Source organism: Talpa occidentalis, unplaced genomic scaffold, assembly GCF_014898055.3.
Source record: "Talpa occidentalis isolate TD23 unplaced genomic scaffold, MPIMG_talOcc4v2.1 talOcc4.5, whole genome shotgun sequence".
Taxonomy (NCBI): Eukaryota; Metazoa; Chordata; class Mammalia; order Eulipotyphla; family Talpidae; genus Talpa; species Talpa occidentalis.
In genome coordinates, this window is record NW_023604861.1 from 41,276,312 (window position 1) to 41,295,279 (window position 18,968).

At 37.9% G+C, this 18,968-nt stretch overlaps 1 protein-coding gene across 14 annotated transcripts in view; it reads right to left on the reverse strand.

Annotated features, from left to right (window-relative positions):
* The window catches only part of ENOX1 (ecto-NOX disulfide-thiol exchanger 1), a 522,650-nt gene that overhangs the window by 473,594 nt on the left and 30,088 nt on the right, over window positions 1-18,968 (reverse strand). Inside the window, exons 1-2 of one of the 14 annotated variants that reach the window (XM_037526959.2) lie at window positions 16,516-16,612; window positions 1,141-1,324 (exon numbers count right to left, since the gene is read on the reverse strand). The exons of 11 other annotated variants lie outside the window; for them this stretch is intronic. The gene's annotated coding sequence lies outside the window, so the exon portion shown is untranslated. Of the gene's footprint in view, window positions 1-1,140; window positions 1,325-16,515; window positions 16,613-18,968 lie in introns of those variants that run through there. 2 more of the 14 variants (XM_054701765.1, XM_054701772.1) reach the window with 2 other exon arrangements.

Genomic DNA, 18,968 nt, shown 5'->3' on the forward strand with positions numbered 1-18,968 from the left:
TAGCTAAGCTTTGGAAACAGTCCAAATGCCCAAAAATAGATGACTGGATCAAGAAGATGTGGTACATATATACCATGGAATATTACTCAGCATTCAAAAAAGATAAACACATGCAATTTGCAGCAACATGGATGGCGCTGGAAGGGATCATGCTCAGCGAAATAAGCCAGAAAGAAAAAGAAAAATACCGGATGGTCTCACTCATAGCAGGAATCTAGAAAACTTAAATAAGGGACCAGGAAAATGAATAACTATAAGAAAGTGAAAATCAAAATCAACAAAAAACTATGAACCAGAGACACTTTTTGGGGGGTGGGGGGCGGGAGGGGAGGGATTGGGGTCAGAATGGGGGGGTTGCAATTGTATGGGGAATATAAAAATAAAATTTATTATTAAAAAAAGAAAGAAAGAAAGAAAATATCTCTTTTAAAATAGAGAAATGTTTTAAAAATATTATTGATAAGATGGTATTTTCCAAATATTACAAAGCACTGGGCATGACACAGGCTTTATTTCACAGTATGAATACTTTTAATAGTTCTTTCACCCCACCTCAAAGAGTACATACTATATGCTATAACCTAGAGGAAAATAATGTTAGAAATTTGGCTTTATTATTTTAAATGTAAAGGAATAAATGTAAAAGAAACTTGAATCAATTTTTCAACAAAACAATATGCAGTTTCATGGCCAAGCATATAGTCAAATTACCCAGTAATTTAAGAAAAAGCTTTGTGACATTACGTGAAAAACTATCTCACACAGAAAACATCTGTTGTATGGTGCCCTATAGAGAATTACAATGGAACTAGTTCTTAAATTATCAATTAAAAAAATAATTGTAGAGATAATATTAACCCATTCCATTTAAATGACCCATCTCTCATTCACGTTCAAACAGAAATAACATTTCCATCTACTACTTTTCAAACAGAATGTCTTCCAAAAAATACTCCTTTAATTGCATATCATTAGGAGTGTTTAAAAATAATAATAAAGCAAGTCAATATCCAACAGGAATACTAAGAGAACAAATGATTCTTTATGGATTGTGCCTACTCAGTTCCTTTTTATGACACTTGACTATAGTAAGAATACTGGTGATTTTTTACTCAATTCTTAAGAAGGTCCAATACTCACCCTAATTAAAGCTGCAAAGGAAGGGTATGGCCTTTCACCCAGCACTTTTCTGCTTTGTCGTCCTTCTACACTATTTCCTTTCTTAACCTTTTCTTCAACTAGCACTCGAGACCTTCCCCTTCCACATTCATGACGAAGGGTAGCCCCTTTGGGGCAATAACCTCTATCCTACATTTTGACCAATCTGAAAAGGCACATGAAAAATAAATTAGATTCCAACTAGTAGTTAATCAGATTAACCAGTTGTTCAGTAAAAATCTTATACCACTTCATTCAGTCAACAAATATTCATGAGAACTATTATATACTAGCACCAATCTAGGTACTGGAATATATTGGTGAGCCATATCAGAAAAAAAAAATTGCCTTTATCAGAAGTTTACAGTATAAATTAATAATATGTATGCATAGGTGTGTGTGTGCGCGCGAGCTCACATGTGCTCTGTTAGTGGGTATAAGAGGAGTAGAGGAAAATAACATGACAAGAAAGAGCTGTTGTGGTAAGGCTGATTTTAAATAAGATGACTAGATAAAAATGATAGATGGATACGGATCTGAAGAAGTTGAGAAAGAGTCATAGGACACATATGGGAGAAAGTATTCCAGGCAGATGGAACAGCAGATTCCTAAGTAGCAAGTTAGAAGTCCAACATTTCTGAGGAAGATAAAAGAGGCCAATGTGTCCACAGTAGAATAAATAAGGCAAAGTCTAGTGCATATTCAAGTTAGGGAGACAGCAAGGACCATTGTGAACACTTGGCTTTTTACTTTGAATAAGAAGTCTTTGAAGAATTTTGAGCAAAGTATACTTGTTTCTACACATGTATATTGAGAAATAATTAACATCCCAAACAACCATTTACAGACACAGTTTTTAGTATATTCACAGAATTGTGAAACCATCAACAAAATCAACATTCGAACATTTTCATCACTCCAACACCCTACAGCCTCAGCAGTCACTCCCCACCCACAAACTTCCAACCAACCAAGCACTATTATAATTTCTGTCACCACAGATTTTCCTATTCTGGACATTTGTATAAATGGCATATTACAATACAATATTATGACTTCTATCACTTAGTATGACTTCAAGGTTCATCTGTGCTGTAACATATGTCAGTACTTCATTTCTCCTTATTGCTGAGGAACATTCCATTGTGTGGCTATACCACATTTTGTTTATTCATCCGTCAATTGATGGACATTTAGGTTGTTTTCACTTGTTCACTGTTATGAATCAGGTTTTTATTAACATGGAGGTACCAGTTTTTTCTGCAGATATATATGGATATTTCTAGTTCTCCTGGGCAAATACCTAAGAGTAGAATTGCTGGGTCACATGATAACTCCATGTTTAATAGTGTGAGGAGCTGTCAAACTTATTTTCAAAATTGACCAAATCATTTTATATTTCACCAGTAACGTATGAGGGCTCTAACCTCTCCATATCCTAAACACTTGAAATTATCTGTCTTTTTGACCATAGTCACCTAAGTTGGTATTAAGAAGCATCTCATTGTGGTTTTGATTTATATTTCACCAATGGCTTAATAACAATGTCTTTATATGCTATTCATTTTATATATTCTGTAGAAAAATGTTTATTCAGATCTTTTGCTCACTTTTAAGGATTATGACTTTTTATTATTGATTTGTAAGAGTTCTTTATGTGTCCAAACACAAGTACCTCCTTAGATATATGGTTTGCAAATATTTTCTACCATTTTGTGGGTTGTTTTCACTTTTTATGGGTGTGTTTTATTACACAATAATTTCTGATTTCAATGCAAATCATATTTATCTATTATTTTCTTATGTTATTTATGCTTTTGGTGTCATATTTAAGAAGTTGCTGTATAATCCTGGTCATGAAGATTTACACCTATGTTGTTTCCTAAGAATTTTGAGTTTTAGCTCTTAAATTTAGTTATTCAATCCATTTTCATTTTGAATTAATTCTTATATACAGTGTGAGGGGATAGGATCTGATTTCATTTTTTTGCATGTAGAAATAAAGTTGTCCAGTAAAAGTAGTCGAAAATTCTAGTCTCCTCCCCTACCCTGCCCCCCACCACCACCCCTGGCACACTGTTGAACTAAATTACATTTTAATAGGATTTGTCTACCTGCTGTGTTGAGAATAGACTAAGTGGGCAAGTTAGAAGCCAAGAGACTAGTTAGGAGGCTACTCTCATAAACCTGGTAAAGGAAGATGTTGGCTCAATCAGGAGGGTGATAGTTGAAGAGGTAAAAAGTGGTTAAATACGGACTGTTATAAAAGTTGAGCTGATAAGGTATGCTTAGAGATTGTATGTGGGTGTGAAAGACAGGACTCAAAGTTGACTCCATATTTTTGGTCTCAGAGTTAGACAGACAGTAATTTGAGCTTAGGGAAGAGCGACATGATCATTAAGAATGGTGTATTAGGGCCTCCCCGGTGGCGCAGCGGTTGAGCGCTGGGTTGCGAAGCTGCCCGCAGCCTCTGCTACGCTGGTTCGATCCCTGGCTGCTCCCCGGCCACCAGAGGAGGGTCCCACATGGCGTGCAGATCTCTCCTGCTGCCCGCTGCTCCCCTCAGCAGTGTACTTCGGTCCTTCTGCCTGCTCTGCTCCCCGCTCTGGCTCTGGTGAATTCTCTCACCCTCCCGTGCTTCTGACTGTACCCAGTGCTTGTATAAATAAATAAAAATAAATCTTTAAAAAAAAAAAAGAATGGTGTATTATAAATATTTGATAGGGGGGTGGAAATGGATGCAGAGGGACTACTCTGAAGGCTACTGCAATAATACCTGATGGGGAATTTGTTTGCATTGCCACTAGTACTTCTTAGAGACATGATAACTAACCTCAAACAAATAATTGTGAGAATTACAAATCCTACCACATGTGAATAGAGGAGGTATGAGAGGCTACATGAAATTTTAGGCAACCTTCAAATCACATTCTTCAAAACATTGTCACTGAAAGACAAAAGATCCTCGTTTCTTATTAACTCAAGAAATTCTTTCAAGCAGCTTTTGTAGTAGATTTTCTAATTGGTCCATCCCAGGGGGTGCTCAGGCATAAATCCTCAAGTCCTATTAAAAGTCCTTGAGAAGATGATCAAGGCTCAACTCAAAGAGCTCACACACTGCAAAAGAAAAGGCACTGCAGTTCTAGTGTCCCTTGAAGAGATTTAATTTTCTCCTAGCCTTGGGAGGGACAGGTGAAGCAGGATAAGTAATGCAACCTGCAGAGAGGAAACAGAAGCATTAAAACTGTCCCTTTCTGCCTTACAAAAAAAAAAAAAAAAAAAAGGATCATTTTCTTCCAGATTTAGTAGCTTTCCTCTCTTTTCTATCCTAGAAAAGATTCCCATTTCAGTACAAATCTACCAAATTCACAAGGTACAAAGAGTAGCTAGTGTTTCTTCTCAAAGAGAATATGAGGTTTTGAGGATTCTCTAAAAACAATTCTGGGTAGTCTAGAACTAGTACTATAAACCTGTTAAACAAACACAAAAAGAACTTGGTTCAAAACCCTCCTAAGTCCCTCAAGTCATTTTTTCTTTCAGTGAACCAATAGCTAATGAGAAAGAGGTGCCCTTTGGCACTGGAGATAATCAGAGGTAAGGAAGTCAGGACACCATGTCAAGGATTTCCAAGGCACACAAAGGAAAATGTAAATCTGTCCCCAGGCCTACAGACAAGACAAATAACAAATGGAATCTTGGAACAGGCTGTTAAGTAGTTATCTGTAGAGGAATGGAAGACATGTGATAAACCACCACAAGAACTGATATTAAAACAAACAACCCAAATGTAAATAGGAAGACTATTTGCTTCAATTAAGTCTAAGCTACAGGAGTGTGAACTTTAATATTTCCTCAGTGTACAGCTCTGCCAGTGCTTTCACCATTATTAAAACATGTTTATACAGGGTTTGGCTTTTCATCTATTATGGAAAAATTACATCTTGCCAACAGCACTACAGAGGCCTAAACACAGTAAATCCTCCACTGACCTTGAACCCAACCTGAAGCAAATAGTCACTCTCCTTGGTGCTGAACTGCCTAAATAATGCACTGCATAAATGGCTGTGAATATAAATTACATGTACAATGTATCTTAGCATTTATGGATTATCAACAGGATACATGTTTTTCCAAGAGGAAGTGTATGTAGAAGCAGTGCACTGTGGAGAAAATTCCTAAGAAAATAACTAGGAAGGTACTCACTTGCAAATGATGATCATTTATGTATTGAACAGAGGAAAGTGTGCTGGGCACTAAGCCCCAAAACTGCAGAGGCTGCAGCAACCTCTGGTCAGAAGGCTCCACAAGGGTGGAGAGAAAAGAAGCTGTGTAATAGAAGCAACGTGAGTAGAAAGGTAGCTGTAATAGAAAGTTCAAACTGGTATCATGAGACAAGGAGAAGCAGAAGAGAGAGAAAAAGAAGAAAAATTAACCATAACATCAACATGGTAGAAAATGACAGTTCTGGTATAAAAAATGTTAAATTAAAAAAGACATAAAGTGATACATACACTATGATTAAAATCATATATAAAAAAAAGCTGAAGACTGAAAGAGAAAATAGAAAAATCAAAACTATGGGATGAGAGCAGTAGAATTACAGACCTACCTGTTTTCTTTTGATATTTCCTTTAATTTTATCATAAATATACATAAATATGCTATATTTGTATAGGCAACTAGAGTATATGTGAATAATCACTGCAGATCTGTTGTGACAGTAGAAAGAAAAAGAGAAACAACTCAAAAAAGCCATCTGTAAGAGAGATAATAAATTCTGACACATACATAAAATGACTCCCTATACTACTTTTATATTAAGGTATATCTATTGGCATTGACATGATACTATGTCTTTGAGATATAGTCAAATAAAATATTTTCCCAAATTTTATTAATTTTTCAGTCACTTACATAATTTTATAGGTTTGGGGATACTTCTTTACACCTCCTTATGTGCATATTTCACTCATCCTTCACCCAAACTCCAGTACTGATATCCAATGCCCTTTCCTTCTGCAAACCATTCTCCCTGCCCACCCCCACCTATTCCCTATGGTAACCAGATACAGTTCCCAGAGTCTAAGACATATTTTTACTGTGCTTTGCTAGTTCGTTTTCTTTGGTTATTTATTCTACAGGTAAATGAAACCATCCAATATCTGTCTTTCACTTTCTAGTTATTTCACTTAGCATAATCACCTCAAGATTCATCCATTTGTGTCCCAAAGGTTATTATTTCATCTTTTTAACAAATGAGTAGTATTCCATTGAGTACATAGTCCAAAATTTCTTTATCCAGGCACCTATCATTGGGCACTTAGGTTAGGTCCATGACTCGGCTATTGTGAATAATGCTGCTATGTAATAATATAATATATAATATTTTTGTATTAGAGTTTTCATATTTGGGGAGTAAATGACAAACATTGGCATTGCTGGATCACATAGTATTTCAATTTTTTTTTAAGTATCTCTCTACTGGTTTCCACCGAGGCTGCACCAAATTATATTTCCTCCAATAGTGGCTGAGAGTTCCTTTTTCTCCACACCCTCACCAATCTTTGTTGTTATGTCTTTTTTATATGTGCCATCTTCACAGAGGTGAGCTGATATGTCACTGTGGTTTAGATTTGCAATTCCTTTATAACAAGTGTTACTGGACATTTTTTTTGTGTGTGCCTATAGGCTACCTGAATGTTTTCTTTGGAGAATTGTCAACCTGGGCCTTGGGCCCATTTTTTTGATTAGGTTGTATGAGTTCTTTACATATTTGGGAAACTGACCTCTGGCTAAGTACATTTTTTTTATAAAGATTTATTTATTTATACAAGAGCTGGGGTACAGGCCAGAGGCGTTGGGGGTGAGAGGATTCACCAGAAACAGAATGGGGAGCAGAACAGGCAGACAGACTAAAAGCACTTCTGAGGGGAGCAGCGGGCAAGACAGAAGAGGTCTGCCATGACATGCGGGAATCTCCCTGGCCAGCTGGGAATCGAACTCATGCTGCAGAGGCTGCAGACAGCTTCACAGTGCTGCACTCAACCCACTGTAGTACCAGGGAGGCCCCCTAAGTACAGATTTTAAAAGGCAAGTTGCAGGAGAATATGCAGATTTGTCATATGTATATGGAAATAAATAACTCTGTTCTGACATACCCCCTAAGTACAGATTTTAAAAGGCAAGTTGCAGGAGAATATGCAGATTTGTCATATGTATATGGAAATAAATAACTCTGTTCTGACATATGTTTGTGTAGACACAGGAAAGAAAGAGATTGAAGAAACAGACATTAAATGGAAAGGAACTTGTGGGACTGGATATTTTCATTTTCTACAATAGTGCATTATTGTTATATATGAATTTTATATAGTCTTAGATTGTGTCACTAGAAAAACATTATAAAGAGTAAAAAATGAATTAAAATTAAAAAAACTGGTATATGACAGCTAACTTTTTAGAAGTTTATCTTAGGGTAATGGGGGTTAAAATCTAAGAGGAGCTTTGAAGGACAGAGGGTGATTAGGAATGGGGCAGGGCAGGGTTTAGACATGCAATGTTACTAAAAGAATGAAAGTGGTTGCACTGGGATCTAACCTGGGCAGTAGTTAACCCCTCATCTTAAATTAAGGGACAATAGGAATAAGAAAACCTACTGAACAAAAAGGCAGAAGGCATTTCACAGGGTTCAAAGAATCCCCATTCATGCAGAGTTCTGAGAAAAGTGATAGAGAATTTCTGAAAGGCAGAAAAAAAGGGGGGGGTCCTAGCAATGGAAAAGCAAAATTGAGGGTAAATAGGTAATGATGAATAAAACAGCATACAAGAAAACCAGGAGAGTACACAGAATTTATAGAGGCCTCATAACATATGACAGATTTACCAAAAGCCAGCCAAGCACAGAGTAATCTGACTCCAAATCCATTAACCCGAAATCTGCTTTCTTGCTTCCAAATAGCAGTCTGAACTTCAAAATGCAGTTTGTCTGCTCTTAACAAGTTCAGCCAATTTCAGCTGGAAATCTCTATTCCTTTGTATCAGTTAGTCTAATACACCATGGCTCAGATGTTCCTGGGAATCAGAGCCCCTAAATTGCTCAGTTACTGGACCCTCTCCCTCCAGTCGAGCAGGCTGACAAGAGTAAGTAGTACATCTCAGAACAAAGGAAAAATGATTGGTTCTACCAATTATAAGCACATCAATACCACCATATACTTCAGGTTGCTACTTTGAAAAATGGGTATCATTTCAAAGAATTGTGAGATTCAAATGATGGGTAAATGATAATTCAGTGCCTGGGACATGGAAGAGAGTGAGTATTTCTGAATGAACAAATGAACCAATGTTCCATGGTAACAAACATCATATTGCTTTGATGAGAAAGGAGATATGGGGTAAGGTAAAATTCTTTTTTTTTTTCTCAAAGATTTATTTATTTTTATACAAGAGTTGGGGTACAGGCCAGAGGTGCAGGAGGGTGAGAGGATTCACCAGAGACAGAGCGGGGAGCAGAACAGGCAGAAGGACCGAAATACACTGCTGAGGGGAGCAGCGGCGAGACAGGAGAGGTCTGCCACGCCATGTGGGAATCTCCCCAGCCAGGCGGGAATTGACTCATGCTGCAGAGTCTATGGACAGCTTCACAGCGCTGGGCTCAACCCACTGCACTACTGGGGAGGCCCAGTAAGGTAAAATTCTAATGGATTCCATCACTATTGTAAGGTCAAATAACTTCCCTTGAACACCTAAGTCTCCCATTAACGGCTACTCCTGTTGACAAGACCTTTCTGGGCAAAGTAATCCCCTCCTCAGCCCCATACCTCTGTGTTTTTTTGCCTTCACTCTTAGAACTATGCGATCTAAGGTGGTGAGGGTTGTGTTTTCACTTTAAGAGTTGGCAAATAATCAACTATGAGGTTAAAGTCAGGCAGGAATAGGACTTCCAAGCCTTCCTCGTTCCCAGGGGAAACCTTCTCATGCCAGCCTCTACATGGTGGAGGGAGGGAATCACAGATTCTTGTGCAATGTTGAGGCAAAAATGGTCGGAGGACCCAGATGTGAATGGTAAGTTAAAGCGGACACCTTTCACTTGATTAAGCAATACCCTCTGAAAGGGAATTGGTTAATCATTGGATTTCACAGGGGTCCATGGAAAATTCATGGAGATATAAAACTCTGATGGGGAAAAAAACAGATCTATATTCTCACCAGTACCTGACTGAAATTTAGCACCTACTTGGATGAATTTAGGTGACAAATCGTGATGGCACTAACAGTACTTACATATTTGTCACCAACAGGTCAACAGAAGTTGGTGATCTTTTCATATCTCATTGTACTTGTTGATATTTCAAAATATTATCTTTGCTCATAACCAGTTTAAAATTACAGTGGTCATTATACCCACTGCTATATGCAATGTGTTAACAAAGAAGCACGGTAGGCCCTCAAAACAGATAATTTTTCATAATTTGATAACGTTTTCAGTCTAACTGGCTCCTTGTCATTCTCTGTATTTCATGCAATCGCATACTTCACTCTGAGAAACAGGCTAGACTCCACCAGGCTGCTAAGAACTCCTGCGCAAACATCAATCTCGCTGTTTTAAACACTTTAAATGTGGAAAAATGTTTGAGAATCTGCAGCCTCTCTGATATATACAAGTCATCTATATTAACCAAAAGGTTCAAAATTAAATGGCATGAATCACATAGCAGAGCATCCTATGCATGAAAATAGTTCAATCTGAGTTCTTTTATCACCTTTTAGCATAGGGTTAAAAACACAAGTATTTGAGCCAAGGACTTGGCTTTCAATGCTATTTCAAATTTACTATCTGGCCTTGGGCAAGACAATAAACCTCTCTAGGCCTCATTTTTCTTTCTAAAAATGTGAGTGATAATACCTGCCACAAAGCATTATTAAGAGGGTTAAATAATACATGCAAAACAGTAAATAATACATGCAAAGTACTTAGCACAGTACCTTATATAGTAAGAACTCAATAAATTGTAGCAACATTACTCTTTTATTTGTTATTAATGCTATTTAGGTAATAATTTCTATTAAGTCTTTAAGATGATTTTCCCCAAAGATTACATAATTAAAAGGCAATAGAGCACACCAATTCAGAACACAGACTCAAAGCAGACTGCCTGGATATTCCTCCATAAATTGCAAGCTCTGTAACTTTGAATAAGTTACTTAATTTCTCAGAAATTCAGTTTTCAGACATGAAAAATAGGAAAAATGATAGCATCTACCTTGTAGGGTTATTCTGAGGGTTACATTAGTAACCACATGTGAAGTAATAAAAAGTATTTAGCACACAGTAATTATTACTATCATTATCAATAGTAACAGATACAACAATGATCATGGTTATCATGGAGTCATGCAGAACTCTTCTCATCTGAATTTTAGTGGATATTTATTATAAATGAAGTGTCAGTATCATGTAAAGTTACTGACATGAATATATTTTGATGTTGATGTGAAAAAGGCAGACGGCAAATTCAGTTACAGTTATTTCCAGAAAGGGTCAGAAAGATCCCGTTTCCCGTGGCTTTGTCACCTAGTCCTAAAGCCTATGCAAGAAGGACTCTAGGGTCTCCCTGGTGGCACAAGAGGTTAAGACGCAGCACTATGAAGCTATCCGCAGCCTCTGCAGGACAAGTTTGATCCCCGGCCAGGGAGATACCCACAAGGCACAGCAGACCTCTCATGTCTCACCTGCTCCCCTTAGCAGTGTATTTCAGTCAATCTGCCTGTTCTGCTCCACACTCTGTCTCTGATGAATCCTCTCACCCCCCACACCTCTGGCCTGTACTCCACTTCTTGTATGCATAAATAAATCTTTAAAAAAAAACAAAAGGACTCTAAAGTATGAAATGGTTCGTTTATGACAACAGATGTGTGCCATATAGGGGAAAACATGACTTTGTCTTTGCGCCTTTAAATAACTGCACAGGGGCCTCTGTGGCCCAAGCTGGCACTAGCTTGGAGAAAGGCACCATGGAAATGCTGGCTGGGTGACAACAGCAAAGGCCACGTCAGCATCAGCATCACGGGAGCAGAGATGCACCTGTTCCCTGCTGGTGCTCACCTGGCAATTAATAGGGTTTGACTTAATTTAAAACCTGCGTAAACCAGTGATCTCTGAGAATGTGACTGATGTTATTTTCTAAACTAAGAGTAACCGTAAAAACAGAGATAATGATAGTAATGTTCACTTCTCCCCTATTTTTAGGTAGATGAGTAGTTAATATCCAACAATTGTCATCACAGCAAAATTATGAAGCAAGTGAAACTATTCTCACCATCATTTTATTGCATTGTTGTTGCTGTTTTACTTATGAGCTTTAAGAATTCAGTGAATTTTGCTGAATATAATATTAACTCTCCCAGTAGTTAATGATTATTAAAATTAAATTGATACATACCCTAGCAAATCTACTATATTATAAAGTTAAACCTCATCACCATCCCCAGTACTCAAGCAATTATTCATGCTGGATTTTATTTTCAAAAATTAAAATTAAAATATTACTAACCCACTTGTGCTACATGTCAGAGGCAATACATCTTTAGGTTTCCCCCAGGTGCACATGGAGGTTGCCCTTGAAGATTCAGTTTTCCAACACTCATGGGTAAAGGTCCATTCCCAGGTGAAAGAAAAAAAACAAGAAAATTTTCCTACCAGGTGAACAAAATACTGGGCTAAGTGACCAAAGATCATCATCAGGCAGTGGGAATATTTACCGTGGAATCAAGGCAAACGTGGTAATTAGAGGGCTCCGGTCTTCAGTGCTCTCCCCATGCTGGTATTATTTCCAGCATCCTTTAGTGGAGTCAAAAGTATAATATTTTAGCTGAGGGGTGAACAGGTGCCCTTGAAATGTGGATCTTCAAGACCACAAGGAGCTTTTCAAAGCACTCCCAGAAGGATGGGGAGTAGTACTTGGACCCCTGGAGCTCATCACACATAGACACCTTCCAAAATCTCCAAGGCGCTGAGCTCAGTTCTCAACTCCACTCTGCTGTAACTGCACAACTTAGATGGAGGGAAGAACCCTGATTTATAAGCTGTTGTTTTAATAAACCTTGTTATAAGGTTGATGAATGTGGCCTCTGTGGCAATAGGTGGAGAAGGAGAAGACAGGAGAGAAACCAGGAATGTATACCCATGTGAATGTGTCTGCACCTCTGGCATTTGGTATCCAATTTTTCATGTAATCAAAATTCTTTTGGGTCCAATCAAAATAAAATATTTTCTTTTTTTTTTTTTATAAATTTTATTGTTATATTCCCCATACAATTGCAGCCCCCCCCATTCTGACCCCAATCCCTCCCCTCCCGCCCCCGCCCCCCAAAAAAGTGTCTCTGGTTCATAGTTTTTTGTTGATTTTGATTTTCACTTTCTTATAGTTATTCATTTTCCTGGTCCCTTATTTAAGTTTTCTAGATTCCTGCTATGAGTGAGACCATCCGGTATTTTTCTTTTTCTTTTTGGCTTACAAAATAAAATATTTTCATAGGAAGTGTTCATATTGAGTCTTTATCAATAGAAAATTCTTATTTAATAAAAATTCTACATATTTTAATTAATACAGCTAAGCATTCATTTTACAAAAGAATATTTGTAATTTGAATATTCCTCGTGGGAATGGACCTTTACCCATGTGTGTGGAATAAGTGTTACTGAGAAGATTAAACACTTTCAGCAGCTCCCTGTGCCTATGAGCTAAAATCCTGATACCTCAGTATGACAAACAAGGTCTCTCTGGTCTGGCCTCTCTCTGATTGCCTACATTCATTTACTTGCAAGGCTGCCAGGATGTTAAACCTCTTGTGAGTCCTCAAAGCTTTTGTCCTGCTCCTTTACACCTCTGTTTTCCCTGACACTGCCTCTGTGCCTGGAAAATTTTGTCTTTGTAGCAGTTTGAAGAAATAGTTATTTATCTTCCTTGGCTTAGTGAAGGTCACCTCCCCTGTCAGGGCTCACCAGCTCTCCTCTTTAAGAATTACCCACGCCTTTCTTTGTCCCCACAAAATGCCCTGGACCACTCCCATTCTCCTGCCTGCTGTAGGACTTCACTGTTTTTTTTTTAATAGCCCTATGAAGGAATAATTCAATTTCAACACAGTGAAAATTTTAAAGTATACAACTTACTAAGTTTCAACATATGGCTACCCCTATAAAAACCATCACCACAATCAAGACAATGAACACACTCACTACGTCCTGCCCTTCTGTTATCTCTGCCTCTCACTCTCCAGGCCTCCAAAGATTTATCTTATGACACAAATAGACTCATTAGCATTTTCTCTTGTTTTATGTATGGAATCATACAGTTTATACTTTTTTTGCCTTGTTTCTTTCACCCGGTATAATTATATTGAGTGTTATCTATGTTGTTGTAGGAATCAACAATTCCTTATGTATTATCCCTGTGTTGATTCAACACGGATATGAATATGCTGCAAAGAGTTTTGTCCTTTCATCTGTTGTTGAGATTTGAGTTCTTCAAGACTTTGGCTATTACAAAGTACACTGCCACAAACTTTCATCTTTGTGGAAACACATGTTTTATTTCCTTCTGGGTAAGTATCCAGGAGTGTGAATGGATGAATCATGCGGTAAGCACATGTGTAATTTTTAAGAAACTGCCAAACTTTCATCCAACACAGCTGTGTCATTTTACGTTCCCACTAAGAGTGCATGAAAGTTTCATTTCCTCTATGTCCTTGTCAACACTCGATATGGTTAGTTGCTTTAATTAGAACCATCCTGATATGTCTATTATCTCATTGGGGTTTAAATTTGCATTTCCCTAATGACTAATGATATTGAACATTTTTATGTGCTTATTTATTATTTATCGTCCATATTTCTTCTTTGGTGAAGCATCTGTTTAAATCATTTGCTCATTTTTTAGTGAATTATTTTCTTAAGTTTCGAAAGCTATTTTTATATGCTGGAAGGAACTGTTGTCAGATATATTTACAGATATTTTCTCCCAATCTGTGACTTATTTGTATTTTCTTAGGAATGATCTTTTAAATAGAAATTTTAATTTTTATGAGGACCAATTTATCAATTTGTTTCATGGATTGTGGTTTTGGTATTATATCTAGGAAATCTTCATCCATTATCACAAAAATAGTTTCATTTTTTTTTCCTATAAGACTTATAGTCTTAGGTTTTAGATGTATGTCTATGATATATTTTGTGTTCGTTTTTACATGTACTATGAGGTCTGGTTCAATGTTCAATGTGATTTTATTTATTAATTTATTTTGGTTATGGCTATCTAATTTGCCAGTCACTTGTTGAAAAACAATTCTTTCTCTACTGAATTGTCTTTGCATCTTTGTCTAAATTGTCTGTATAAGTTATCTATAGATGTGTGTGTGTATTTCTGACTGTCTCTGCTGTTCCTGTAATCTATTTGTCTACTGTGACCCTGGCACAAAGCTCTTGATTACTGAGCTTTCTAAATCTTGCACTCAGGTAGTTTTAGGCCTTCAACTTTGTTCTTATTTTCCAAAGCCATTTTGACTACTCTAGGTCCTTTGCCCATCAGTGAGTTTTCAGATTCAACATTTTGATTTCAAAAACTGCTGGCATTTTGGCTGGGATGGCCTCGATCTATAGGTCAATTTGAGGCAAACTGGCAATATAACAATATTGAGACTTCTGATCATGTTACAAGTTAGAGCTTTCCACTTAGACTTTCTTTAATTTTTGTCATTAATATTTTATGGTTTTTCAGAGTCTCAGTGTTGCACATCTTTTGTCAGACTTATTCTTAACATTTCATATTTTTTATGCTATTTTATTTATTCATTTATACAAGAATCAGGGTACAGACCAGATGCATGGGAGGGTGAGAGGATTCACCAGAGACAGAGTGGGGAACAGAACAGGCAGGCGACAGAAATACACTGCTGCGGGGAGCAGCAGGCAAGACAGGAGAGGTCTGCTCGCCATGTGGGTTGTTTTGAGGCCCGCAGCGATTGAACCCACACTGCAGAGGCTGTGGACAGCTTCACAGCACTGAGCTCAACCACCTGTGCCACCAGGGGAGGCCCTGATGCTATTTTAAATGGCACTTTTACTTCAATTTTTCATTGTTCATACCAGTGTATCAAAATACACTGGTTTTTATATATTGGTATTGTATCCTGGAATTGCCAGAGGATTCAAATTAAGATTAACAGAAAGTGATCTGGATTCATCTTTAAAAACTGAAAATGGAAATACCATACAACCCAGCAATCCCACTCTTGGGCACCCAGTGAAAGAATATGAAGCCATCAAGACACACACATACACACACACCCCTTATATGCTCTACAATGTTTATTGCAGCACTATTTACAATAGCTAGGACATGGAAGCAGCCTAAAGGCCATCAATAGATGACTAGATCCAGACGATGTGGTATAGTCAGGCTGTGGAATACTATCTAGCCATAAGGGAAGATAAAATGCAGCCATTTACAGCAAAATGGAGGGAGTTCAAGGGAAATATGTACAGCAAAGCAAGTCAGAATGACAAAAACAAATACTGGACATTTACTTACAAAAGCTAGAAGACATTAATAAAGACAGTGAGGGCTCTGATGTAGAGTGGAGAAGGGAGGGAAAAGGGACAGGGGGTATAAGGAATGGTGGTGGGAATTTAATGGTTACCAAAGGAAAGGGAGGGTGGGGAGTGAGAGGGATGGGGGAGGAAGGCAGGTGGGGGTGGGCACGGGTGGTTTGGTGGAGGGTGAGTGGAACATGTACACAAATGGAAGAGCAAAAATGTAACCCCAAAATTAAAATAACCCCCCAATTGTTTTGCTTTTCAAAAAAAGAGAAATGCATATCAGAAATAATATCTTTCTGATATATCGGAACAAAGGAAGATGATCACAGCTACAAGTAGGTAAAAGTACACTGTGGAGACAACTTAAATTTCCAAGGAGAGAAAGGAAAAGTAGCTGCATCCTCAGCATTTCTGTGTCTATCTCTTAGATTTGAGTCTTTGAGCCTATCAGCCAAGTAGTTTGGGGAAAATGCTAAGATTTAATGCTTGTGCTCCTCCCTAAAACAGCTTCTGAAATATGAAACACTGTAATCCCTCACCACAGGTGAGGAGCTCAGGGGACCCTGATTTCCTTCGTTTCCTCATCCTGTCATAGCCTGATTTCTTTAATAGCGAGATAGACTGGAGTATTTCCTCTCTGTGCTGTGTTTTGTGTCCTGGGCTCTGGACTCTAATGTTTGCATTATTAATTCACGTAGACTACTTGTTTTACTAATCTGGTTTATTCCTGTTGACCCCACAGCCATAAATAGGATGCTTACTTCACAATGCAGTACATTCACTTTGCTGCACTGATTCTTCACAATGGAAAGCTCAGAGGTCACATGTTTTGTCCATCCTTCCTGTCACCAGAATTCTATCTGCTTGGGCAATACAAGAAAGGATTCCATTGTTACAAACCTGAAAACACAAACCACTTTTCCCTTACACACTGCTTGGAAAACTCCAAAACATGTTCCTAACTGAAAGGCTTTGGGGTTGAATATGAGCCTTTGCAGCTACATCCATGCATCCAGATGACCATCACTGTCAAAAGCATCATCTTTGAGTATGAATGACATGTTTTATGAAGGGTAGAGGAAAACAGAGACCCCAGGGGGGAAACATACAGAATTCATGTCAAAGAATGAAACCTGGTGAAAATTCCTAAACCTGCTCCCTGTCTCTGCATTGATGAAAGAGACATTCAGAGGGCCTCTGCAATGTCTTTCAGCAGAGCCTTGTGTACCTGTAAAGTTTGAAGCCTCTCACTGTCACACATTCTCTGGTTATAAATTCTGTCTCTGGTCCTAAATTCTTTCCATAATTTTTATTTCTATTTTTTTTACAATCACAGTATAAAATTAGAAAACACAATTATAAAATTTTTCTACAGTATAAAATTAGAAAACAAATCATCACTAAACCCATAGCCAGGTTACTACTCCTAACACTTGGCAGGTCTTCCCTAGGCTTTTCTCATCTGTCCCAACAGTTTCTACGAAAATAAAATTATAGCTCTCAAGGACTGTTTTCTAAGTTGTCAACTAGGCAAAATGGCAGATAGACATATTGGTTACTCCTTAGATGAATCTTAGCAAAATGAATAAAACGTTACAGAGAATAATAGGCTGTCCACCAAGGCCACAAAATAATTATGGTGTTAGGGCATAGTTCATTACTAAAATGAGCAAAATTTGCCAGCAAATGAGAAAATCCTTTACTAATTAGAAAAACCATCCCCAGAACACTGGCAATTAGCAAAGTCATGTGCGATACCCGGGTGCACATACAAAGCTCATGTGTGGTTGGTAAGCAGGGGTGGGAAAGTGGAAGCAGTTGGGGCCATGTCCTCCCTGGCTAGAAGGAAAATGTAGTAAGTGCCTGAGGTACAGAGAAAAGCTGTTGTGGGAGACACACAACACAGCCCCCAGTATTTCATGTACAGCCATGTGTCCCACTGGACTGGAAACCTTAGCAGGTACCTGCTTCCTCTTTCTCATGCCAACACCTGGTACTTAGGATTCACTAAATTTAGGGACTGTCCCAGAAGCAGTTGAGTTGAAATCAGACAGACATAAACAAGTCTAGATAACACTTAACACTTTAAAAATGATGAAAATATGATCTTCTCTAATTATTACAGCCCCATTGTAATTTAGGCAGAAGTCAACCCTGCACATGTTAAAGGTAAATCTTCATAAATAAGTTAGATAATATGAGGGCTTGAGGTACCTTTAATCCAATTTCTTAACACATACACACAATTGATTTTCCAACTCACAAATACCTTTTCACTAAGGTACACTTATTCCAAGACTAATGTGTGTTATGAAGTAGGAAAAAAAATGGATGGAAGATACCAAAGATACCTGATGCTATAGATTAAATGTAAAGTGGGTCCCAACTCTCTGTTCCTCAAAGTATCATGCCCTTTGGTATCTGTCTGACTTTGCAACTTCTATCAAGAGTCTGATGAGTCTGTTTCCCTGTTCCCTAAATCTGGGTTGACCTCCTGACTTGTTTTGAGTAACAGGACACCCAGGAACCAGTTCCAATATGAGTCTCCAAAGCCCCTGAACTCAAACCCACCCGCCGGCAGCCAGCCTGCAGAGTAGTGGGGTCAGGAGGCCACATGGCATGGCCTTCTCAGAGCTCCTCGACCGTAAGTTGACCAGCCAAGCCTGAGTCAGGCTGCCACTTGAATACAGATGAAAGACACTTCATGAGAGAAGTGCAAACTAAAACCATAATATCTCTAAATGCCTATTAAGATAGCTAAGTAAAAAATGACATCAAATACTACTGAAGATGCAGAAATAGATGACTTTTGTGTGGCTGGTGGGAGTGTAAGATGGTAGAGAAAGAACTCTGTTGAAAACAGATTGGCAGTTTCTTCTAAATCAAAAGATGATCTACCTACTAATTGTACTCATGGGCTTTTATGCCAGAAAAAAATATAACCCTGGGATATGTTTAAAAAAATTGTCCATTGCAACTTTATGCATACTAGTAAAATATTGGGAACAACCCAGAAATCCTTTGACAGAAAAAAAATGTCTAAAAACCTGGGCTACTCTCTCAACAATAAAAAGGGGCAAAGTGTCACACACAACAACTTAGATGAATCTCCAGGGAATTATTCTGAGTGGGAAAAGAAAAGTCATTCTTAAAAGGTCACATACTGTATTAAATAACACTCTTGAAATGGCAAAATTATAGAGATGGAAAACAG